The sequence below is a fragment of the Arachis ipaensis genome, chromosome B08, assembly GCF_000816755.2.
Source record: "Arachis ipaensis cultivar K30076 chromosome B08, Araip1.1, whole genome shotgun sequence".
NCBI classification, from domain to species: Eukaryota; Viridiplantae; Streptophyta; class Magnoliopsida; order Fabales; family Fabaceae; genus Arachis; species Arachis ipaensis.
This window is the reverse complement of record NC_029792.2, coordinates 66,842,414-66,870,403: the sequence shown is the minus strand read 5'-3', so window position 1 is coordinate 66,870,403 and position 27,990 is coordinate 66,842,414. Positions and strand designations below refer to the sequence as shown.

Here is a 27,990-nt window from a genome sequence, read left to right as displayed (position 1 = left end):
AGTATCTTTTAGAGTTTTTGAGATAAGAAACAAGAAATGTAAATGGCAAAAGAAATAAACTAACAACTAGAAAAGCTCTTGGCAAGGAATGAGAATTAGAAGTCCTATCCTAGCTATCCTTATCAACTGTGACAACAATTGTCCATTGCTCCCACTTAGTTAACCTCTAACCATGGAGGAAAGTCAAGTGGATAGATTAACTTGAGTCCACAAGTCCTAGCCTAATCTAGATGAAAGAATAGCTTTAGTGGCATCCAAGTCAATTAGCAACTTCTAATTATCAATCAACAAAGGAGTTAGATAACTCAAGAGTCACTAATTACTCTACCAAAGCCAAGAGGAGAAAAATCTAGTCTACAATCCAACTAAGCATTTTATCAAACATTTGAGAGGCATAAGAGGAAAATAAAAGGAATTGAACAACAACAAAGCAATTCAACAATAAAGGAACATGAATCATAAATTGCATTAAAAGAGAAATAGAAGAAACAAAAATGCATCAACATAAGAGTAGAGAATTACAAGAATTAAATGCTAAACTAGAGAGAGGAGATGTAGAAGAAGAAGAATTCCAAAAGGAAGAGTAAATCTAAGCATGAAATTAACCTAGATCTAAGAAATCTTAATCTAGTTCTACCCTAATCCTAATTCTAGAGAAAAGAGAGAGCTTCTCTCTCTAGAAACTAACTTTCCCTCCAAAAGTAAACTAAACTAATGTAATATGTTCAAAAGTTGTGATTCCCCTTCAATCCTTGGGTTAAATAGCATCAGAGATGAGTTGGATTTGGGCCTGGGAAGCCCAGAAATCGCCCCCAGCGGATTCACTTTAAGTGGGTCACGTGCGAGCATCGACGCGTACGCGTACAGCACGCGTGCACGTCGCTTGATGAATTGCGTTCCACACGTACGCGTCATGTACGCGTACGCATCGCCATGCGACCTCATCGTTTCATGCGTGCGCGTCTGCTATGCGTGCGCATGGAGTGAATTTCTCCCAATCCTTGATTTTCCATGATTTTTCCACTTTGCATACTTTTCTCTTCATTCCTTTGATCCATTCCTAGCCTTTTCAACCTGAAATTACTAACACACACATCAAGGCATCTAGTGGAATCAAAGGTGAATTATATTTAGCTAATTAAGACTTAAAAAGCATGTTTTCACACTTAAACACAAATTAGGAGACGATCATGAAACATGCTATTTTAGTGGATAAAAGTGGGAAAAGAGTGGTAAAATCCCCTAAATTCAACATAGGATGCACCACCAAATAGCGGTACATCACACTGCAGCAAGTGAAAAATGATATAGAATAGACAGTAAATATTGCATAAGCTTAATTCATTTTAAAGATTTACCATATAAAGATCTTATTATCTTAATAGAGAAAAATGAAATATAAACTAAATCAACAGAACAAGTGAAAAATGATGTGATCACTATCATTTCAAAGTTATAAGGGAAAAGGTGTAACCTGGAGCAGCGTAGCCAAAAGTACCAGCAAATGTTGTCCAACTATATGAACCAGGCTTGAGAAACTTAGTAGTCCCAAAATCTAAAACATGAGCTTCATACTCTGAATCCAACATAAAGGCCTATAAGCACATTCTCTTGGATAATTAGCAGTCCAACTATCATTTATATTTATTTCTAAATAATTAAAATAATTCAAGGATACATCAGCTAGTCATTGATTAGAAGTTTTGGTGTTAAAAGATGAGTTCTTAGCTGCTAATCATTGATTCGAAGTTCTGTATACTAGTGCAGCTAAAGGAAAAAGTTTTGCAGACTAGAAGAAAACATGAATAAGCATATTTTCTTCCATGACCGAGATATTTTGTCTATTTTGTATCGCTCTCATTCTTTAAATAAATGCATCATAGTATTTCACTGAATTCAAACAAAAGTATACAACAGTAGATGAGCCAAATAGGTTGTAGACACACAGCAAAAATCAAATCATAGGTAAGAATCAGGATATTTACTTTTGTGAATAATATTAGCAAATGTCAACATATTCATTGTTCTCATTTAGAAAAGCCAAAATGGTCAACAGGTACATTCTTACTGAAGCCTGTTATCTGAAAGCTTTTTCAACATTTTTTTAATACACTTTCTTTGCTTTCTTCATTTCAACATGCTCTTCTCATATATTTATTTTCAGGAAAACTTATACTGGGGTGATGAAATATAATAACATATGTTTTTCTTTTCTCGCATTTGTTAATCATATTTAATTCTATTTAGTTTACCTTTTGCCTTCTCTTTTCATTCGTCCTTTTATTTCTATTCTTGTTATGGTATAGTAAAAAATGAGACCACCAAACTTTTTTCAATAAAATGAAATTCAAGTAAGCAATAAAATGTTAACAAACAACAAACAGTTAGAAGATAAATAAAGAACTAAACAGGAGAACAGGAAGCTAAAGGGAAAAAAATTATCGACACTAATTCATATCTCCTCAATAGGATCTTCCTCTGGCAATTTCTCCACTGTATCTGAAACTGTTGGTCCCTTACTCTCAGGCCTAAGCATCCAATCCAATCCCATTTCTTTTCTTGAAATTTTATTCTCACTTATAGAATCTACTGCAATATTTGTAGCTTCACCTTTTACCTTGCTCTTTTTATTCCCGTGTTTTCTATTTGTCTTTTGATGCCTCCCCTTTTTTCTCTTTGAAATCCTTACTAACATCTGAAGAAGATGATGAGAATTCCTCAGATGAATATCTCTTTTTTCCACTCCTTGATCTTGATCTGTTACTAGAACTCAAAAGCTGTTCCAAAAACTCTTCCCTTTTTCCTTCAATACTATAGACAACACCATATTATGTTGTCTTCCTTCATCGTTACTACCAGCTTTTAGGGCATTTGTTTTGATTGAAGCAGATCTGCATGAAATCTCATGTTGCAATATTTTTATCTGAAATGAAATGCATCGAATAAAAATTAACAAAACAATTTGCATTTCTGAAATTAAGAGTTTAGTGATGAACTCATTGCGAATGCTTACCCTATCCCTTCCCAAATTAAACTCCTGCAAAAATTAACATAACAGAATCATCAATCACCATTATCAAATCGTATCACAAGAACAACGAAAGGAACGAAACGCTAAACGAACTAACCTCCAAGCGAAGAAAAATGGAGGGCTTCAGTTTCGGTTAATTAGCGGATTAAAAATCTAACCTCCAAGGGACGATGACGAAGGGAGAAGATGCGACGAGAGCGGCGGTGGAGGAGGCTCGTGCGACGCGAGCGGCGGCGGCAGCGGCAAAAGATGCTCGTGCGACGGAGACAAAAAAACAGCTCATTGACCGAGAGAGGGAGAAGCTCGTTAGATTTGTGTGGAGTGTGAATGGAGCTGCCGTCTCTGAGCTCAAGAGAAACGTCAAAAGGAGGACGGTAGCACCTCCAGCGAGGGGAGCGGAGGAGCACAAGTTTATATTCCAAAATATGAAGGAGAGGAAGAAGCTCGTGCGATGAAGAGAGCGTGGACGGAGAGAGGAAAAAGCTCTCACTTTTGTAGGGTGTGGATGGAGCTCGAGAAGGTAGGGTTGAGTTAGGGTTACCTCAATATTTCTGACGGAAATTTAAATTACAGATGGATTTTTCATCTGTAATAATTTAATAAAACACAACGTTTTGTCTATTTAATTATAAACAGATTTTCCATCTGTAATCATTTCCCACGAAAAAAAATAATTTTATCGACAGAATTATCGACGGATTCTATTTTCCGTCTGTAATTTATACTAATTTATTTTTTTATTTTCCGACAAAAAATTCTTTTGAAATTTCGTCTGTATTTCCGTGGAATAAAATCCGTCGAAAATATCCATCTGTAATAACTAGTTTTCTAGTAGTGCATGATTATACTAATTTAGAAAAATAGCTTTATTATAATTATATTACAATATTACAATTATATTAAAATTATCAACTCATTTTTTTAATTTATTATTTTTTGTTGACTACTTCATAGAATAAGAATATATTCTTCATTTTTCATTGAAGTTAATCCTTTTAAGGTACAATTTATAATTTTTTATAGTATTTTTTATATACTCATTTTATTATATTATTCTTTTGATAATTTAATGATTGTTCTTAATCCAACTTATTCTTTTCGTCTAATGTTCCAGTGCAATTGTCTCTTGCCGCAATCATTTACAATGCACCACATCCATCAAATCTCATCTCAAGTTATAGTCACTGATTCAGGTTCTAATTACATGGATGTAAGCGTCCAATGAAGGGGCAGTAAACTCTATTTTACCGAAGGATGGTTGGATCTACTCACATACTATGACCAATCTAATGGAATATGGGTAAAGTTAGTTTTCTTGGGAGGAGCTTGATTTTTTATTGAGGAATTATTTTCACAGAACTTTGTAGGCCAAATTCAAGCTCTATCCCCTCCATGTTTTCTACGTCTGCCCTGAAATCTTCGAAGTGGAGCACATATGACATTGAATTTCCTCAATTTAAATTAAGTTTTGGTAAATTCGTGTCAAATTTGGAGATGCAATTTCAACGATTGGTAATATATTCAAATTTTTTATTTTAAGCTTTTCGTAATTATAATAATTTTATAATATATTGTGATTTTTTTTCAGAAATTACCGGCCTTCTTTTGCGTCAATGCAATGCCATTGAGGGAAATAAAGATTAGTTTAGTTTCTCAGTTTGGCAATTCTATACCTTGCCGCATTGCATGGATAGCGGATGATGAAGCTTATTTAATAAGGAGATGGTCAGAATTTGTACGAATTCTAAATGTTCGAACTTATGATGTTAGTTTAGTTGGTTGTTATTACGAGAATGACTCTAATCGATACGTGTTTAAGGATTAATAGATTAAATATTATTTAAATAATTTATTTATTATATCTTTTTTCTCTTCTTTAACTATTTAGATAATATATATATATACTGAACAAGTATCTCCATTGAATTAATTATAAAGGTTAAACAAAACATAATGGCATAATTTTTACCTAATTTTAATAAGTATCTCCATTGAAAATATTGGCTAATTATTGCCGTGTACAATTAGTGTGTGTGATATACACACACTGAGTAATAGTGATGTCTTACAACTATTTTTTATTTAGAGGAATCATAATTCAAACATAGTTTGTCTTCTGTTTTTTATTTTTCATACCTAATGGCTACTAATTATGATTCTATCAATAGTATTACCTATGGTAGATATGTGATGAAAAATTTGAAAAATAAAGGCAAAAATTATAATGTTATGAAAAATTCCATCTAAATTTGACCAGAGCAAGACGGCTTACATAGAAATGGTTCTAATGGATGATAAGGTTAGTTGATTATTTTTCATGATTCTTTTAAGTGATACTAGGTCCAATTTATAAATATTTTTAATAGCTTTATAAGTGCTAATAATTTTTATATAAGTAAAGTATCATTTTCGTCCCCAATATTTGGAGTAAGTCCCAAATTTTTCCCTAATGTTTCAATCGTCCTATTTAATCCTTAACGTTTCAAAACTGATTCAATATTGTCCTGCTGTTAGGAATCCGTTAACAGAATTGACGGCGAGACAAAATTGAGACGATTTTGAAACGTTAGGGACTTAAATAGGACGAAAACGTCAGGGACAAAAATGATACATAGAAATAAATTTTAATTTTATCTTTCAATAATATCAATTTTTTACTATACATAGTATTCAATTATTTTTTAATCACATCTAAGTAAATTACACTTAATTATATTACTTTTATTTTAAATAAATTATTTTTTTATAATTTTATTCTTAAAGATTTTTAGTTATCATGAAATATTTGTAGAATGACTAGTATATAAACTTGCAGAAAAGAAAAAAATAATATATATATATAATAAAATATAAATTATACCTTTTGTCTCTAATGTATTAAAATTTTTTAAAATTATAAGAAAATAAATTTATTTAAAATGAAAGTAATGTGATTAAGTGTAATTTATTTAGATGTAATTAAAAAATAATTGAATACTATATACAATAAAAAATTAATATTATTGAAAGATAAAATTAAATTAAAATTTATTTTTATGCATTGTTTTTTTTCCTAACGTTTTCGTCCTATTTAAGTCCCTAACGTTTCAAAATCGTCTCAATTTTGTCCCGCCGTCAATTCTGTTAACGGATCCCTAACGGCATGACAACATTGAGTCAATTTTGAAATGTTAGGGACTTAAATAGGACGATTGAAATGTTAGGGACAACTTTGGGACTTACCCCAAATGTTGGAGACAAGAACGATACTTTACTCTTTTTATATTTAATTTGATTTACAGTGTCATAAAATTCATTGTTCAATCAAGAGTTATTTTGTAAACCCCGCTAAAATTAGTAAATAATTAGTCAATAAATCGAATTTTAATTAAGAATATTAAAAATACAAAACTAATATCAAAATAAGATAGAGCTCATCAAAACGAGAATTTTGATACCAATTCAAAGAATTTGGCCCAAGATTAGGCCGGACGGGCCGGACCGGATGAACCGGACCCAAAATGGGCCCACGGCCCAACCAAACCCAACCCATTAAAGAGACACAGCTTCTTATTTATCTTCTTCTTCATTATTCACGCTGGAAAACATTTCATGGAGGAAGAAGAACATAAGCAAAAACCTAACCCTCACTTTAATTTCAAATCCACGTAACTTTTTATCCGGAGCTCCGATCGTCGCACCGCTTGCGACCACGCGTTCGCGACGTCGAGCTTTACAAAGCCCATAACATTGTAAGGTAAGAAAGTCAAGTTTTCTTCCTCAATTTCTGCATTTCTAGTTCTGAATTTATTGGGCTTTGGTGTTGAGATTTTGTATAATTTTGTGTTTTAGGTTCAAGTTAGCATCTGAGACTTATGGGCTCAAGCTATTGAGCATATGGGTATGGTAAGGATACCCTAACCCTAGCTCAATCTTGCTTTTGTAGTGGAAAAACTGAAATTGGAACATATATATATATGTATTAGGTGAAGGTTAAGTGGGTGTTTATGCATTGCATTTGAATTGGGATTACTTGAAGGTTTGTTGGTGACCAAGGCTTGTTTTAGGGCTGCTTTATTGAGCTTGGAGGGGCTGTAATTTTGTGTTGTGAGGCTGCCTTGGGTGAATTAAGTGATCGGCCAAGGTATGGTTTAAGTTTTACACGTTTAATATTTACGGTGTTGTAAAAACGTAGGATAGAGGAACCATAGGATAAGTTGAATTGGTTATTGTACTTAATGATTAGTTTTGTAATGCTGTTGGAATAGATTTATTGATGGATATGTATTGGAATTTTGAGGTGAGGAAGTTATTAATGGTATGCTCTTGTTTTTATTTATGATGGATTATGGTTGGTGTTTGTGAATAAAGATTTGTTATATGAGTTGATGGAGTTGTATGAAGAGTTACAAATGTGTTAATAGAATAATATGTGTGAAGGATTGATGAATGCATTAATGGAATGGTTTATGTGAAGGGTTGATAATTGCTTAATGGAATGGTCTATGTGAAGGGTTGATAATTGCTTGAATGGAATGGTTTATGTAAAGGGTTGCTTATATATGTAGATATGATATGTGTTAATGAAAAGTTGTGGGTATGGCTCATTGAATTGGTTAATCGTAGCTTGAAATGGTTGTTGATGAGTTGAGATTGGTTATGTTAGCAATATGTAGGTTTTAAAGGTAAGGATTTATGAATATGGTGAAAATCGGGTTTGGAAGAGTTTTGATAAAAAGTGATTTTGGGTGAAATTTGAAGGTCCATAACTTTCTTCTCAAACTTTGGATTGAGTTCTGATTTGTTGCAAATAAAAGATGGTTTTAAGAGCTTTTGATTGATATCAACTTTGTGGAAAATGGAATCTTGTAGAGAAAGCTATGGATGTTGCAAGTTCAATGTTTAAATCTGTGTTCAGGATAGACAAAATTGGTTTGCTGCAGGCTTTCTGCGCATTCTGCCCATTTTTAAAATAATGCCCACCCACGCGTATGCATGGCATGGAGTTTTGGAGATGCATGCGCGAGATGCATGCGTACCCATGTGTGCATATTCACGCGTACGCATGACTCACGCGTACGCGTGACTTGATGTACGCTCCACGCGTGCGCGTGGCCTACGCGTACGCGTGGATGCTGCCTACTGCAGAAATCGGTTTTGACTGTTTTAAACCAATTTTCCCACTTCTAAATTTCCATTTTCTTCCCTTTTAGGCTTAAGGTATGGTACTAAGACCATTAGCTAGATGAAGCTAGGAAAATAGGATAACTTGAGAGTGAAGTAAGAGGTAAAATAAGGAGTTTTATAAAGAAGATGAGAATCTTAAAGGAAGTCTAATGCTATGGCTTGATAAATGATGACATAATGATTATAAATATGAAATGGCTTATGAATGATGATATCTGAGATACGAGTTCCCTGGTTAAGAGCCGTGGCACGCCACCACGTGTTCCAGGTTGAATCTCGATACTCTGTTGACCCTACGTCGTAAGGGTGACCGGGCACATATAAATCTCGATACTCTGTTGACCCTCCGAGTATGGATAGCCCCCATTGAGTGATTATATGATGATTGAATGTAAACTCTATGCATAGACTCTTGGGGATGCGCGACAGGGGACAGTCTAAGGTTTTCGGACTTGTCGGGTTGGCTGGATAACCGACAGATAGGCTCCATCAGCCATAGGATAGGCATGCATCACATGCATTTGTTTGTTTTGATTGCTATGCATTTCTTGGGTTTGCCTAATTGATATATATCTCCTGCTATCTGTTATACTTGCTACTTGTACTATCTGCTCATTACTTGTGCAAGAACTTGTTTGGTTGCTTGTTTCTGTTGCATTAAGAATGATGGAGGGATGAAGGAAATGGAGAAATGGTTTGGTATTAAGTTAGGATTAGAATTGAGTAAGTTAGGTAGATTTAGTATAGCTACCCGTGTTTATGGCTTTTGTTTAGTGCTTAAGTTGGATAACTGAATAATGGAGTTCTAGGATTGCCTGTGGCATTCTCTGGACCTTATTTATTATACACGTGGCACTTTTACCATGCTGAGAACCTCCGGCTCTCATTCCATATTGTATTGTTGTTTTTCAGATGCAGGTCGAGAGGCTCCTCGCTAGGCGTCTGGATCCTGGAAAGCGAAGTAGTCCTTAGGTGTATTTTGGTTTCTGTTTGTATATATGTATATGTATATTTAGCTTACTCTCCAAGTAATTTATGTTTGCCGCTCCTCTTAGAGGTTGAGGGAGAGATAGGAGTTTATTTTGGTATTTTGGTGCATTTTGGGAATACTTATGTATATATATATATATATATATATCCTCCGGCCAGTCTTAGCTTCGCAGGCTGAGTCAGGGGCTAGTTATGCTGTTTCCTTGGCTTTCCTTTATTCTTTTGCTTATCCTTATCATGTTCCTAATAGTATCAGAGCAATTCGTTGCTATAGAGCCTGAGGACGGACTGGATTTGCTACTGTGCATTCTCTGTGTATGTGTTTATGTGCTATTAGGATATCTAACTGATATGTGTAGCATACATATTCGTGAGCATGCATTTGGGACTCTTAAGCACTAAACTTGAGATATTGAGACTGATCACCTTAATATCAATTGTATGGTGTGAACAGGGACCAAATGTCAACTCGCGGATCTGAGCGAGGTAACTGGAAAGAAAATCCTAGGACCGAACCAATGCGAGGACCCCGAGATGGAAGCTCGGGTGCTGGTACGAGCAATACAGGTCAATACTATAGGTCCACGACCCTTACTGATTTCCTCAAGAGTGGTCCACCCCGGTTTAACGGAAATGCCAATGCGCTAGAGGCTGATCGGTGGTTTTGAGATGTGGAGAGATTCTTATACACTCAGCACATACCGGAAGTACAGTCGGTGAAAATAGTGACTTACATGTTGGAAGGATATGCTCAGGAATGGTGACAGGAGTTATATCACACCTTGCAGATGGAGTTAAAGATATCCCTTGGAGTAGATTCAATACGGAATTCTACGAAAAATATTTCTTACATGCTATTCGCATTGCAAAAGAATTGGAGTTAATGCAACTGAAGCAAGAAGATATGTCGGTTGCTGACTATAACCGTGAATTCAACAACTTGTGTTATCTCTCAAGAGTTTGTTAAGGAAATCCAGCCGACTATAAGGCGTGGAAGTGTGTTCAGTATGAGAAAGGGCTTAGAAGAGACATCTTCAACTGCGTGAGTCCACAAAGGTTAACGGATTTCCCTGAATTGGTTATGAAAAGTCAATTCGCAGAATGTTACTCCATGAAGTCAGCAATGTTACAGGAAGGTTATGGAGAGACTACTCCAGATGAGCCGCACAGAGCCGGACTAGGCGTATGTTACAAGTGCGGGAAGCCGGGGCATATAGCTCGAGACTGTCCACACAAGAAACGCCAAGATGTAGACGAATCCGATCTTCAGACCCGAGGTAACCATAAGCTATCATTTGAGTTTTAACTACCTTGCATATCCTTAATATATGTATGATCCAATTGTGAAGCACGACAAGTTTTGATGATCGTAGAATCCGAGCCGATGATTAGTCGAAGCCTACTAGTTGTCGAGATGGAGTGATACTTAGCTAACTTAGATGAGTGGTTAGGTTCTAGGAAGATAAGAATCAGAATGACAAAGTGGAAGCCGGGTGAATTATATATAAGGAATTGGAACCGTTGAGAGCTATGCGGAGTTACCATTTGAAATCCAATGACGTTAAGACTTTGAAGAAGAGGAATAGAGTGAATTCAACCTTTAGTTGCTAATTAATTAAGAGACGAGTCAAGGTAAGACCAAACCTCTACGCGAGAGAGTTCTCGAGACCATTCTTGAAGATGTACCAGAATTCCTACTTTAGAGAGAGAGAATGTGAGTTGCGACAAACCTGGTGCCCAAAAGCCGGATCAGCATTGATTGCAGTGAGGACATTATTATAACCAGTGAAACTTAGGACCGAGTTGAAGGGAGTACTGGAAGGGAGAATCTAAGTGTTTCTTTGAGAGAGCACGCCAACTAATCTCCATGACTTAATCTAATCTTTCTTTTATAGCTTACATTGAAAAACTCCTACTTGAATCTTTTCTTATGAAAGCCCAATTCATCGGTCTTCTAATCTTATTCCTTACTCGAATAAAGCTTTCCTCTTTTGGAATAAGCTTGAACTCATCCTAATATAATCACCTAATCTTTGAATTCTGGAGACCTGCGGTGCGTGGAGTTGCCCTCTTGTGGAAGCTCGTATTCCTTTAAAGCCAAATAGAACCTATTTAATCCGATATGCCTTATTCTTTCTATTCAAACTTTGATTCGAACTTCTCCCCTGAGATGCCACTAGGTTTCTTTTCTTGTGCACTCCATTAGTTCCGTTCAACTTTAGTTAACCGTATGCAAGACTTTCTTTTTGAATTCTCGTGAACACCGTTCGTGTTTCTTGTTCGTCCCTTTGAACATAACATTTCTTTGAAAAATCTACTCGTATTGGATTTTGCGTCACGCATAATTCCTAGATGTATTTAGTAGAGTGCCGATTCTTTAAGGCAAGACTATTAAATATAAAAAGAAACCAGCGACATTACTAGAAAGTTTAGAGCCTTTATCCTCACCAATCGTATCAATTGTGACTAAATAGATGCAATGAGGTGCACCGTGTGAATGAAATACCAGGATACGCTGGAAGCCTTCGAGCCATAGAAAGAAAATTGATCCTTATGCCAATACTTGTATCACTTAAACCTAATGAACCATTTGGGGATCTATTACGATGCATTATTAGAAGACTTAAGATGCGTGCTGAAGCGACATCGTAAGATCGTAGCAGACGCCTTAAGCAAAAAGTTTCTAAGGAATTCCTAGACGATAATTCCAAAGGAGAAAATGTTAGATGAGTTAAAGTTCTAAGTTGGAGAGTGAGAGTGTAGTTGGAAGGGTCGGACTAAATCCATTGCCAGTTTACAACATGGTAACGATGAAGTACGACACGCGTAATGAGTCAATAAGGAACCGCCAAAGGTGTCGAAGTCTCGTAAACAAAAGGGAATTAAGAAGAGATTTACATATCCAATGCCAAAATGAAGATTGTAGAGTCAAGAACTGAGGGAGCGCAAAAATGGTGACAAGGAGCTACTAAGAGTACTGAAGCCGGTTGAATCAATAAGATACCAAGATACGATTATGTATCGAGGTCAGAAGTTGAAGTAAGAAACTATTGTCCGAAACTTACAAGAGATGATTTTCGAATTTACCTTAAGAATTCTAAAACCTACCACGAATATAAGAAGATATTTTGAGCAGCCAAAAGTGAAGAACGAAGTGGAAATCTATGTGATTACAAGTTTGACGTATGAGAAAGAAATGAGAGACCACCAGAAGCCGTTCGAAATGCCACAACCATTGAAGGTTCTACATTAAAGGTAAAAAGGGGAATAGCTATCAGTTTCATAATAGATTGCCAAGGTCTAGGACAAAAGGTGATGTTGTTAGAAATTCGTGGACTAAGTGATCAAGTCCGTGTTGCCCATCGGAGTAAACTACTTATTGGGGATATCAACGAGACTATACATTAGGGAAGAGGTGACACTTCACAGTACACTAAACACTTCTGAATTTATCGGAAACTGGAACATTGGACGTCTTAATTCCTGAAATTTGATAGTCGAGACAATAGAGATTCTTGAGATGAAAGTCGACAAAGAGCTAGACAGAATTAAAAAGAAGACTTCTCATGTTGGAAGGGAGAGGATAAATGTTTTTGAAGATTACTTCAACAAACTAGAATTGGATGGGCAATCAAAAACTAAAAAGGTTAAATCCCCATTACATTGGGCCATTAGAAATCCTAAAGGAAATTGGACCAGTGGCATGTAGGATTGCTTTGCCACCACATCTATCGAACTTGCATGACGTGTTTCACATATCGCAGCTTCATAAAAAATACTTTCGATCCTAGTCATGTCCTAGAACAAGAAATGGTTCAAGTGAGAGAAGATATGATGCTTCCAGTAACTCCGGTTAGGATCGATGATACCAACATCGAGCGATTACGCGGGAAAGAGGTTTCTTTAGTAAAAGTAACTTGGAGTCAAGCGGGTATTAAAGAACATACCTGGAAGCTTGAGTTCGAGATGCGGGAACTACCCACACCTCTTTTCAGGTAACTCACTCTGAATTTTGAGGACAAAATTCCTAATTAGGTGGGTAGGATGTAAACCCCGCTAAAATCGATAAATAATTAGTCAATAAATCGAATTTTAATTAGAAATATTAAAAATACAAAACTAATATCAAAATAGGATAGAGCTCGTCAAAACGAGAATTTTGATACCAATTTCAAAGAATTTGGCCCAAGATTGGGCCGGACGGGCCGGAACGGTTGAATCGGACCCAAAATGGACCCAAGGCCCAACCAGACCCAACCCATTAAAGAGACACAGCTTCTTATTTATCTTCTTCTTCATTATTCACGCTGGAAAATATTTCATGGAGGAAGAAGAACATAAGCAAAAACCTAACCCTCACTTTAATTTCAAATCCACGTAACTTTTTATCCGGAGTTCCGATCGTCGCACCGCTTGCGACCACGCGTCCGCGGCGTTGAGCTCTACAAAGCCCATAAAATTGTAAGGTAAGAAAGCCACGTTTTCTTCCTCAATTTCCTCATTTCTAGTTCTGAATTTATTGGGCTTTGGTGTTGAGATTTTGTATAATTTTGTGTTTTAGTCTCATACTTGGAGGTTTGTTGGTGACCATGGCTTGTTTTAGGGCTGCTTGATTGAGCTTGGAGGGACTGTAATTTTATGTTGTCAGGCTGCCTTGGGTGAATTAAGTGATCGGCCAAGGTATGGTTTAAGTTTCGCACGTTTAATATTTACGGTGTTGTGAAAACGTAGGACAGAGGAACCATAGGATAAGTTGAATTGGTTATTGTACTTAATGATTAGTTTTGTAATATTGTTGGAATAGATTTGTTGATGGATATGTATTGAAATTTTGAGGTGAGGAAGTTATTAATGGTATGCTCTTGTTTTTATTTATGATGAATTATGGTTAGTGTTTGTGAATAAAGATTTGTTATATGAGTTGATGGAGTAATGTATGAAGAGTTAATAAATGTGTTAATGGAATAATGTGTGTGAAGGATTGATGAATGTATTAATGGAATGGTTTATGTGAAGGGTTGATAATTGCTTGAATGGAATGGTCTATGTGAAGGGTTGATAATTGCTTGAATGGAAATGTTTATGTAAAGGGTTGCTTATATATGTATATATGATATATGTTAATGCAAAGTTGTGGGTATGGCTCAGTGGATTGGTTAATGGTAGCTTGAAATGGTTGTCGATGAGTTAAGATTGGTTATGTTAGCAATATGTAGGTTTTAAAAGTAAGGATTTATGAATGTGGTGAAAATGGAGTTTGGAAGAGTTTTGAAAAAAAGTGATTTTGGGTGAACTTTAAAGGTCCATAACTTTCTCCTCAAACTTTGGATTTAGTTGTGATTTGTTGTAAATAAAAGATGGTTTTAAGAGCTTTTGATTGATATCAACTTTGTGAAAAATAGAATTTTGTAGAGAAAGCTATGGATGTTGCAAGTTCAATGTTTAAATCTGTGTTCAGGATAGCCAAAATTGGTTCACTGCAGGCTTTCAGGGCATTCTGCCCATTTTTAAAATAACGTCCACCCACGCGTACGCGCGTGGAATTTTGGCGATGCATGCGCGAGAAGCATATGTACGCGTGTGTGCATAGTCACGCGTACGCATGACTCACGCGTACGCGTGACTTGATGTACGCTCCACGCGTGCGCGTGGCCTACGCGTACGCGTGGATGCTGCCTACTGCAGAAATCGGTTTTGACTGTTTTAACCAATTTTCCCACTTCTAAACCTCCATTTTCTTCCATTTTAGGCTTAAGGTATGGTACTAAGACCAGTAACTAGATGAAGCTAGGAAAATAAGATAACATAAGAGTGAAGTAAGAGGTAAAATAAGGAGTTTTATAAAGAAGATGAAAATGTTAAAAGAAGTTTAACGCCATGGCTTGATAAATGATGACATAATGATTATAAATATGAAATGGCTTATGAATGATGATATCTGAGATACGAGTTCCCTGGGTAAGAGCCGTGGCTCGCCACCACGTGTTCCAGGTTGAATCTCGATACTCTGTTGACCCTACGTCATAAGGGTAACCAGGCACGTATAAATTCCCGGGTATGGATAGCCCCCATTGAGTGATTATATGATGATTGAATGTAAACTCTATGCATAAACTCTTGGAGATGCGCGATGGGGGACAGTCTAAGGTTTTTGGACTTGTCGGGTTGGCTGGATAACTGACAAATGGGCCCCATCAGCCATAGGACAGGCATGCATCATATGCATTTGTTTGTTTTGATTGCTATTCATTTCTTGGGTTTGCCTAATCGATATATATCTCCTGCTACCTGTTATATTTGCTACTTGTACTATCTTCTCATTACTTGTGCGTGAACCTGTTTGGTTGCTTGTTTCTGTTGCATTAAGAATGATGGAGGGATGGAGGAAATGGAGAAATGGTTTGGTATTAAGTTAGGATTAGAATTGAGTAAGTTAGGTAGATTTAGTATAGCTACCCGTGTTTATGGCTTTTGTTTAGTGCTTAAGTTGGATAACTGAATAATGGAGTTCTAGGATTGCCTATAGCATTCTCAGGACCTTATTTATTATACGCGTGGCACTTTTACCATGCTGAGAATCTCCGGTTCTCATTCCATATTGTATTGTTATTTTTCAGATGCAGGTCGAGAAGCTCTTCGCTAGGCATCTGGATCCTAGAAAGCGAAGTAGTCCTTGGGTGTATTTTGGTTTCTGTTTGTATATATGTATATGTATATTTAGCTTACTCTCCAAGTAATTTATGTATGCCGGTTGATAAACCCCGATTTCGTGATTTATCTAATGCTTATTTTGGGGGATTTTATCACCTTTTCTCACATTTATTCAATAAAATAGCATGGTTTTGCAATTCTCCCTTGAATTGTGCTTAAATGTGAAAACATGCTTTTTAGGCCCTAAAATTGGTAATTTTAATTCACTTTAATTCTATTCGATGCCTTGATATGTTTGTTAAGTGATTTTAGGTTCACAGGGCAAGTATTGGATGGAAGAAGTGAGGAGAAAAGCATGCAAAGTGGGAGAACTCATGAAGAAATGAAGGAACCGTAAAGCTGTCAAGTCCGACCTCTTCGCATTCAATCGACCATAACTTGAGCTACAGAGGTCCAAATGAGGCTGTTTCAGTTGTGTTGGAAAGCTAACATCCAGGGTTTCGAAATGATATAAAATTTGCCATATGTTGCTTCGCGTTAAGGGGCGCTCACGCGCCATGTACACGTGCGTGCCGATTCTGCCGTGGCCCACTAAAGTGAATTCGCCCCCAGCGATTTCTGAAACACTTTGGGCCCAACCCAACTCATTTCTAATGCTATTTCATGCAGAATTCAAGCTTGGGCAAAGGGGGGAGCAACTATTTTAGCCAATATGAGCCTTTAGTTAGATTTCTAGAGAGAGAAGCTCCCTCTTCTCTCTAGAATTAGGATTAGGATTTCTTAGATCTAGGTTTAATTCATGCTTTGATTTACTTTTCCTTTACAATTTCTTGTTCCTCTACTCTTTCTCTCTTTAATTTTGTATCTCATTCTTGCAATTGCTTACTTTGTTGTTGATGCACTTTTTGGTTCTTTTATTTTCAATTCAATGCAATTTATGATTCATGTTCCTTCATTGTTGATTTAGATTTGTTGTTGTTTAATTCCTTGCAATTAAGTAGTGTAGATTTACATTCTTTGTAATTTTACCATGCTTTCGTTTTATGCCCTCCAAGTGTTTGATAAAATGCTTGGAAGGATGTTAGAGTAGATCTTGAGCATTCTTAGCTTGGAAAGAGTAATTGGGCAATCTTGAGTCATGAAAACCCAACTTATGTTGGTGATCTAGAGTTGTTAGCTAGTATTGTTTCCATTGACGCTAATCTTTTGCTAATTTAATTAGTGAGTTGATTAGGACTTTTGGAATATTGTTTTCATTGACGCTAATCTTTTGCTAATTTAATTAGTAAGTTGATTAGGACTTTTGGATTGAGATTAGCTAATCTCGTTAGACTTTCTCCCTATTTGTTGGAGATGACGTAATGAGATAAATTCTTGTTTATATTTGTGACATGATTAATTAGTCTTGTTTGACATTCTCCCGATGTGTGAGTTAACTAAATAAGGTGAATTAATCATTGCATGACTAGGATGGAAAGCCTATGATCTCAATTCATTGCCATGAATGTCTCTCTTTTTATTACTTGCTTTCTTTAATTACTTGCTCAATTTACTTTTCTTGTCTTTTTATTTTATTGCCCCTCTAATCAACCAAAACCCCCTATACCCCTCATAGCCAATAATCATACATTTCATTGCAACTCTTTGTGAGACGACCCGGAGTCCAAATACTCCGGTTATAAATTCTTATTTGGGGTTTGTACTTGTGACAACCCAAATTTTTGATGTGGGAATTGTTTGATGGTTTAGAGTTATGCTTACAACGAAGTAATTCTTTCTATAAGAAGAAAATCTAGACCATCTTGCAAAACTCGTTCATCAAAATGGCGCTGTTGCCGGGGAGTTGCAATGGTGTTATGTTATTGGTTATTGTATTTATGTGAATATTGTGAATAGTTTAATTTTTGGATTGCTTGTTAGTTTTTGCTAGTTCTAGGACTTTGTTTCATTATTTCTTGTTAGCTTTTGTTTCTTATTTTTACTTTTCACTATGAATTCTCACTTTGGCCATGAGTGTGATTACAACTATGTTGTAGGAAATGGGAACTTCAATGAAGATGTGCATCAAGGATGGGATAACCCAAGGTGGGAGGAGCCATATGCATATGATCAATCCTCTTGGCAACAACCTCCACCAATGCACTATGAAGAAGAGCCATTCTATGATGCATATGAATCCAATGGCTATGGTGAATCCTCTTGTGACTTCCAAGAACCACCACCATATGCCTATGAGCCATATCCCCAACATAACCATCAACCATACTCACAAGCCACCTTTCACCAACCATCTTCATATGACCCTAATCCATACCCACCATACCAACAATCATATGAGCCATATGAACCACACATAGAGCCACCACCACTCCAACATCAACATTTTCAAGAACCACCCCCTCCATATTATTACCAAGATGAACCACCTCCAATACATGAAAACTTTCAACCACAAGATGAACTCTACTTTCCACCACAACTCTACCTAAAAGAACCACCTTTCGACTATAATACCTTTCCCCCAAACAATGAACCCTCTCTTCCACCATCACCTTCCGATGAAGCCTCTATGCTAGAATTAAGGGATCTTGAATCTCATATCTTAAGGCAATACGAGGAGGATGAAAAGAATTTTGAGGAGTTAAGAGCAAAAATGGCTATCATGGTAGAAGCCATTGGCAACATAGTCTCATCCCACCTAAGCCTATGCAATCAAGGCACTTCCATTGTGGAATATGGAGAAGCAACGAAGGAGCTTAGTGAGGGAGTGAACTTGAAGCTCCAAGGTGAAGAAGAGGAGTTAAAGCAAGAAATGCAACAAGAGGATGAGATAAAGATTATTGAACAAGAGGAAGAAGTGGTTGAAGACTTAGGAGATGCGGAACCACCTTGGGAGTCTAAGATTGAAGAAAACCCCTCCAAGATGATTGAATTTGATGCTAAGGAGGAATGTGCACAACCTCCAAGGCATATCTCTTGTGAAGAACTGGATGGGATAGAGTAAGAATTGAGTCCCCTTGGTGATGAAGATCAAGCATCAAGTCTTAGTGGTGAAGAATCCTTTGAGCATGAAGAACCTTCTCCCAAGGAGATGGAAAGCAATGTGGAGGTAAATCTCTCTTGTCCTCCCATTTGTGATTTGAGTAAGGGAAAAAGTTTAGATAAAATTGTTGAACAAGGGATTGAAATTAAGAAATCTTGTGAAGAGGTGGAAGTTCTTAGAAAAAGGAGGATGGGAATTGAATATGCCTTAGCAAGACCCTTGGAATCACCTTTGCCTAGGTTGCCATCTACACCTTCATTTGAGTGGATGAAACTCATTTCTATTATCTTTGTTATCCCACTTGAATATGGCTTGCTTGAAATGGATGGTCAACTTAGGATGCTTTGTGGGATGAAGCATAAAAGAAAGATGTTTTGTGGTTGGCGTTGCAAATCAAAGCTCATTATGGTTGAAGCTTCAAAGAGCAAGGGTTGGACTAGTGCTCAATTGGACGGGTCTAGGAGAATAGATTGGTGCTCCCATGAGAATTCATCTCTCTTGCCACCCGGAGGAAACCACCATGATCAACTCAAGGATGGGTGTGAAAACAAAGTGTGGGATCCCGGATCGCACAAAGAAGATCAACTTTGGGAGCCTATGGTTTGTGAAGAACTCTATCAAAGCTTAGAGTTATTAACTTTGAATGACGAAGCACAATGGAAGTCCAAGCATTGGTGGATGTTCAAAGATGGATTCAAGCATAAGCCACCTTGACGAAGAGCTCCCCATAAGTCCAACTTAAGGACAATAAACAAAAGTGCTAGGTGGGAGACACCCCACCATGGTAACATCTTTTCATTTTTTCCTTTTGTACATATTGGTAAAATAAGTTTAATTTCATGTTTTGTTTGATTAGTTGAGTTTAATTGGGAGTCTAGTAGGTTAAATAAGGTTTTATGATGTTTTGGTAGTCGTTTGGAGGTTTGGAATGCTTGGTTTGGTGCAAAAACATAGAAAAATTTTGAAAAACAGAGCACCACCCACGCGCACGTGCACTCCACGCGTACGCGTGAATCAAGCGATTTCGGCCATCCACACGGACGCGCCATGTACGCGCACGCGTGGATTGAATTTTTTCACTTCCCATACATTCACCCGAGAGTTGTGCTTGAAGTGTGCCAACTTTGTGCCCAAAGGCACGCGAACGCATACCTTGCGCGTCCGCGTCGACTCTCTGCCTTGCCATGCACGCGTACGCGTACTGCACGCATATGCATCGCTTCTATTTCATCAATCCACGCTTACGCGCACATGACGCGCACGCGTGGATTGCCCTGTTTCACCTTCTTTTCTTCTCTTTCCATTTCTTTCCTTCTTCTCTTTTCTTTTCCACTCTTAAAACATCATCCAACACTACCAAGCATCATGTAACACCATTTCTTTTAGTTAGTTAGTTGGTTTAATTTTTGTTTTCCATTATAAGTGTTGGATTACTAATCTTGTTTACCATTTACTGCTGCTTATTACTAATAGGATGTTAGTTTAACATCATTTTTGTTATTGTCATTGTTGGATTCCTTTATTGAGGTTACAATTTATTACTTGGTTTTGAATTTTCATGTTGAACAATTGTGAATACTAAGTACATGTTACGTTGCCTTCATGCATCTTAACTCTTTGAATTGCATATTTTGGCCACCATGCATTCATCATCCATTGTTAGGCAATTGTATACTATCAATGCATTTTTTTAGGATGCTTGTTCTAATTGATCATCACCTATTTCATACATTGAGTCTGTGGAATCGTGAAATTGGATCGAAAGCTTACCTAGTGATATATTTTTGAGCTTTTCAAGCTTTGTGGACGATGCTCGCTATGTGATTGATTTTCACTTCTATATTCTTTTCTCTAAGTTCCATAACATTCATGTGTTCCACTTCTATGTCACTTAGGTGTTGCAACAACTTCAATAGGTGTCATTGATTGTGGTGTAAGTTTCATATACCATTATGTTCATTAAGTCCACTTACACATCAATCAATGCCTATGCATTATCCAATTTCACAATTGCTTGATTGTTGCTTGAATGCTCTTATGCTTCTTCACTACTTGTTGGGTTATTTTAGCCTACAAGTCTTTTAAAGTATCTCAAGCACACTAGAATGAGTGAAGTGCATATTTTCTTTTGTATAATTGTGACATGATTTTTAAATACTAGGGTGTGAGTTCTAAACCGCATACAAGTTAGACCCCACACACTTATTTTTCATTAATGTCACACTAATTCACTCACTCATTTCTAGTGATTTACCTCATTCCAACAATCCATGCTTCCTTGCTCGTGCATTTACTTGTCTTATTATCTCCTGTTTTCTATGTTCAGGATTAGTCATCATAAGCAAAAACGGAAGCGGGAGAAGAACACGCAGCATCATTTGACCTACCAGCTGAAGGTAGCAACTAGGAAAGTCGCCGTACCCCCTTGTTCATCTTTGGATGCACCGAGGACGGTGCAAAATTTTAAGTATGGGGAGGTCGTCCGACCGCTCGGCATTTTGGGTGACAAGTTTCTAATCCCAACACTTTTGCATTTCATTTTAGGATTCTTAGTTGCATTTTCTTATTTTGCATATATATATATTAAGCTTAGTCAAAATCATGATATTTTCCAAGGATTTTATCTATAGGGCACCCCAATTGATTGAAAAAATTTTTTTTTAGAACTTGCTTGAATTATATACTTTATGGAACATGATTTTTGAGCTAAGAACACAAGCATGTGAGATTTGAGCCTAATTGTGTGGTTACATCATATAACCACTTATTTTCATTCTTGTGTGCATTATTCTCTTCCTATGATTGTAATCTTTGATTTGTTTGATTCTTTATGTCCATTATTTTGTGTATACATACATTTATATGATTGAAGCCATTGTTCAAATAGCTCACTTACCCAAATAGCCTACCTTTTATCTTCCATTGTTAGCCAATTTGAGCCTATGCTTAACCCAGTTGTTCTTAATTGTAGCACATTACAAGCCTAAGTGAAAAACAATAAATGTCCTTTGTTTGGATCTTTGATTAGCTTAGACTAGTGAGAGTGTTTATCATTTGATTTTGGGAGAGTTGGGAACATTGGGTAAAGATAAAAGTGTGTTTTTATATTTGTGTTGAGAATCTTGGGAATTGGAAACATACTCATGTATTAATCATGTGTAAACCATATGCATTGATGTTCTTGTATATATATTTTAGTTTGAAAAGAAAAAAAAATTATGAAAAAAAAAATAATAAAAAAAAGAAGAAAGACAAAGAATTGCAATAAAAAGGGGACAAAATACCCCAAAAGCAAGGTTCAATAAAAGTCAATGCATATGGGTGGTGATCAAAAAGAGATTGAGTGTATGAAAAAGTGAAGAATGGGTAGTTAGGTTTGTTTAGAATTGTATAGGTTGTCATAGGTTAGGTGGGAAGTTTAAGTTAATCAAAGATTCAAATTTCAAGCTCACTTGACCATATGCATCCTACCTTGACCCTAGCCCCATTACAACCTATGGGAAAGCCCTCATGATATTTGTATGCATGCATAAAGTAATTGTTGATTGTTAGATGAAAAACAAATCTTGGAAAGTATGATTAGGGGAGAATTGAGTGAATCAACCCCATACACTTGAGCGACTAGAGCGGATACACATCCGGTGAGGGTTCGATTGCTCAATTATATGTTTCCACCCATGATCATCTCTTTTCTTGCAAGTTTGTAAAATCTTTTTAATAATTCAATTCAATTGTTGGTTGAGTGATTTTTATTGCCTTAGCCCTTATGTTTGTATATGTATTCTTTAAAATTGATTTATCTTGACTAAGTGGATGCATTCATATAGATAGGTTGCATGTCGTTAGTTTGCATTGAATAAATGTTGATGTCCCTTTGCTTCTTTCTTGATTTTAGCATGAGGACATGCTTCGTTTAAGTGGGGGAGATTTGATAAACCCCGATTTCGTGATTTATCTTATGCTTATTTTGGGGGATTTTATCACCTTTTCTCACATTTATTCAATAAAATAGCATGGTTTTGCAATTCTCCCTTGAATTGTGCTTAAATGTGAAAACATACTTTTTAGGCCCTAAAATTAGTGATTTTAATTCACTTTAATTCCATTCGATGCCTTGATATGTTTGTTAAGTGATTTTAGGTTCACAGCGCAAGTATTGGATGGAAGAAGTGAGGAGAAAAGCATGCAAAGTGGGAGAACTCATGAAGAAATGAAGGAACCGTAAAGCAGTCAAGTCCGACCTCTTCGCATTCAATCGACCATAACTTGAGCTACGGAGGTCCAAATGAGATGGTTCTAGTTGTGTTAGAAAGCTAACTTCCGGGGCTTCAAAATGATATAAAATTTGCCATATGTTGCTTTGCGTTAAGGGGCGCACACGTGCCATGTACGCGTGCGCGCCGATTCTGCCGTGGCCCACTAAAGTGAATTCGCCCCCAGCGATTTTTGAAGCACTTTGGGCCCAACCCAACTCATTTCTAATGCTATTTCATGCAGAATTCAATCTTGGACAAAGGGAGGAGCAATTATTTTAGCCAATATGAGCCTTTAGTTAGATTTCTAGAGAGAGAAACTCCCTCTTCTCTCTAGAATTAGGATTAGGATTTCTTAGATCTAGGTTTAATTCATGCTTTGATTTACTTTTCCTTTACAATTTCTTGTTCCTCTACTCTTTCTCTCTTTAATTTTGTATCTCATTCTTGCAATTACTTACTTTGTTGTTGATGCACTTTTTTATGCAATTTATGATTCATGTTCCTTCATTGTTGATTTGGATTTGTTGTTGTTTAATTCCTTGCAATTGAGTAGTGTAGATTTACATTCTTTGCAATTTTACCATGCTTTCCTTTTATGCCCTCCAAGTGTTTGATAAAATGCTTGGAAGGATGTTAGAGTAGATCTTGAGCATTCTTGGCTTGGAAAGAGTAATTGGGCAATCTTGAGTCATGAAAACCCAACTTATGTTGGTGATCTAGAGTTGTTAGCTAGTATTATTTCCATTGACGCTAATCTTTTGCTAATTTAATTAGTAAGTTGATTAGGACTTTTGGAATATTGTTTCCATTGACGCTAATCTTTTGCTAATTTAATTAGTAAGTTGATTAGGACTTTTGGATTGAGATTAGCTAGTCTCGTTAGACTTTCTCCCTATTTGTTGGAGATGACGTAATGAGATAAATTCTTGTTTATATTCGTGACATGATTAATTAGTCTTGTTTGACATTCTCCCGATGTGTGAGTTAACTAAATAAGGCGAATTAATCGTTGCATGACTAGGATGGAAAGCCTATGATCTCAATTCATTGCCATGAATGTCTCTCTTTTTATTACTTCCTTTCTTTAATTTCTTGCTCAATTTACTTTTCTTGTCTTTTTATTTTATTGCCCCTCTAATCAACCAAAACCCCCCTATACCCCTCATAGCCAATAATCATACATTTCATTGCAACTCTTCGTGAGACGATCCGGAGTCCAAATACTCCGGTTATAAATTCTTATTTGGGGTTTGCACTTGTGACAACCCAAATTTTTGATGTGGGAATTGTTTGATGGTTTAGAGCTATGCTTACAACGAAGTAATTCTTTCTATAAGAAGAAAATCTAGACCATCGAGCAAAACTCGTTCATCACCGCTCCTTTTAGAGGTTGAGGGAGAGATAGGAGTTTACCTTGGTATTTTAGTGCATTTTGGGAATACTTATGTATATATGTATATCCTCCAGCTAGTCTTAGCTTTGCAGGCTGAGTCAGGGGCTAGTTATGCTGTTTCCTTGGCTTTCCTTTATTCTTTTGCTTATGTTTATCATGTTCCTATTAGGTTTCTTAGGACGCTAGTAATCCTTTCCTGAGCGTTACGCTTTTTATTTTGTGATTTTATTTTACCCGTTTTTCAAGGCTCCGATTTAAATATATTATTATTATTATTATTATTATTATTATTATTATTATTATTATTATTTTTATTTAGAGGTCGTAATACCTTACTATCTCAATCTTATGACTTAAGCATAAGATTAAGTATGGTAGGGTGTTACATATTTGGCAATGATGTTTGAGAATGAATTGATCAAGAGGAGGGTCTATGTCTTCTCAAATTTTGTGATTGAGGAATCAAGCGGAATTTATCTTTCAATTGCACACGTGTTTAGAATTACTTTTAAAAAGGAGTCATGTATAGTAAATACGGTCGATGATCGTAAAATTTCTGACAATCATTTCAATTTTCTTGCTCATGCTAATATATTGAAATAAATAAATGAACAATCTAACTTATTTAGTACATAGTTAATTTGTATTAAGCTACACAAAATTATTTTTTTATTTTAATTTTTGCAAAGAAATTATATAATAGCATCATTTTATCGATAATATAAATTTTAACATTTAATTTATGCAAATATTTGAAATTGTATTGTGACTTTATTAAAGGTATATCCTTTTATTAATATATTGTTAGTTTTATCGTTTAGTATAAAATAAATTAATAAAATCTCTTTAATTTATAAATAATTTATTATATTATTTATTTATTTATCCTTAATTTAATATTTTTAATTTATATTTTTTAATTAGATGTTATTGGACTCCTGATCGAAAAAAAGAGAGCTTATATCATGGTCGGAGAAGTGCCATTACATTGTGGTTGATCTTCATGCTTTGCAGTATGTGAAATTTTAATATTTCACGAGATTTTGTTTTGTAATAATTATCTATTCATATGCAAAATCTTTTATCTTTTTTCATGATATATTACTACTTATTTCTCTTAATTGCCTCTTTTATTTAAAAATGAGAAAAAAATAAGGTGCACACTTTAGGATCAATTTGCAACCCAAATACTCAATTATCTACGTGATCACCAAGTAATCGAACAGATACTTATTCTCTAATTTGCAAAACATAACAAATACATTGATAAGCATATTGGTTTAACCTTTTATTTAATATATTTGTTTATATTATATCTGTAATTATATTATATATATTTTTACGTATATATCTTTTTAAAAAATACTTTTAGTATTAGCACATGGTGTATTAAATAAATATTTTAAAATTAATAGTAACATATAAAAAAATAAAAATTAAACTAAATAGATATTACAAACACAAACACAAATACAGGTACAACCCATTTAACCCCAGCTCTAAACACAATCACAGCGACGAACTCTCTAACCCACCCATTTAACTACCTCACCTGTTTTCATAAATCTACTTAGCAATTTCCCTCTTCTCCTGACCAGGATAATGAAACTCATCATAATTAGAGTCTAACTGCTACTTGTTACAAACATACAACCAAACTCACAAACAACCCTAAATTCAAATAAGTAAATAAACCTAGCGGCCGCTCAACGACTTAAAGAACAAATCCGTCGTGCCGTCACGTGCTCACCATTAGAGTAGATTAATAAAAATGATTAATAACTATATTAGAGTTGATACACTTAACACCAGATTAAGAAAAAAAAAAACAACGCATAATTATGAAATTAAAGACATAATACTTGAGTCCCATTTTTTTAAATTATTATTCCTAAATGCATAATACATATTTAAAGCTCACACACACACAAATTCAGAGGAGGATATATAATTTAAGGTTTAATTATTCTATTATTTTTTATAGTTTTACAAAATTTTTAATTAGATTTCTATATTTTTTTTAATTTGGATTCCTGCACTAAATTTTTTTTTCAATTGAGTTCTTGTAACAGCCCAGACCATCCGCTAGCACGATATTGTCCGCTTTGGCACACAAGGCCTCACGGTTTTGCCTTTGACGATAGGGATGCTAGCCGAACCCCCCCACACTCACTCGTCAAAACGCGTCATGCTAGGGAGAGGTATCCACACCCTTATAAGGCATGCTTCGTTCCCCTCTCCAACCGATGTGGGCCTTACAGACGCGTTTTGACGAGTGAGTGTGGGGGGCTTCGGCTAGCATCCCTATCGTCAAAGGCAAAACCGTGAGGCCTTGTGTGCCAAAGCGGACAATATCGTGCTAGCGGGTGGTCTGGGCTGTTACAGTTCTTACATTTTTTTTTATTTGAGTCCCTGCATTAATTTTTTTTTTAGTTAGGTCCCTATACAATTAAGCCAATTACTACCAAGAGAGACTTAATTGAAAAAAAATTAGTGCAGAATCCAATTAAAAAAAATAAAAACCTAATTAAAAATTTTTTAAAACTATAAAGTCCAATAGAATAATTAAACCATAAATTAAAGCATGGCAAGCCAAAAAGGAATTTGGTCTATTTCATATGCCTATGTTTGTCAATTATCAAACAATTAAACCCTCTTTTTTAATTTCATGAAACAACATTAACGCTAATTCAATCGAGTAAATTGAGTAAAATATATTTGTTATACAAAAAGGAAGAAATTTTATGTTTTTATTTTGAGTCTAACTTTATAAATCCAAATTATAAATAAAATAAATTTATAATTTTTTAATGATTCAATCATAAATATAACTCTAATACCACATATTGAAAATTTTTTATTTTGTTAACCGAAGATTATTTATGTTAAATTATTAAAAAAAGAATTGAGAATACGAAAGCGTACTTAAATTCATAAATATAATTGAGAGAGTTTAATTTTTTGATTTTCTTTAACTAAAACTTTCTATATTCTTAATAGAGCTAAATCATAATTCTTCTGATGGAAAAAAAAAACTACAAAAACGACTTTTATGTCTTGAGACCAAAATCTTAGAATCACTATTTATACTTAAGTGCAACATCCGTTAAATTCTAAAGTCCAAATAAATATATATATATATATATATATGTGTGTCTGTGTCTGTGTGTGATTTATCCTTAATAACTCCATTTTCACTCTTCTTTCTTCATAAAAATGATTAAAAAAGAAAAAGAGCATACTTAGTATGGTTTGTTAATTTCCTTATTCTTTTTTACTGTTGACTACAAAACGTTAATAACTATGTAGCATGACTCAAGAAAAACTCTCTCATAAGTTTCGTGTAGAGTTCTATTATGAGCCATGAAAGTAGTAGAGATTTAAATAGGACATATTCTCATAAAATTATTTCTTTTAAAAATTTAAACTAATCATAAAAAAGATATAATTTTTTTTATGA

General features: G+C 35.4%; 1 long non-coding RNA gene across 1 annotated transcript; it reads right to left on the bottom strand.

Annotated features, from left to right (window-relative positions):
- LOC110265543 lies at positions 2,660-3,488 on the bottom strand. The gene is made up of 2 exons (XR_002351692.1): positions 3,129-3,488; positions 2,660-2,902 (listed from the first exon to the last, which is right to left on the bottom strand). It is a non-coding gene; the product is annotated as an uncharacterized LOC110265543 (long non-coding RNA).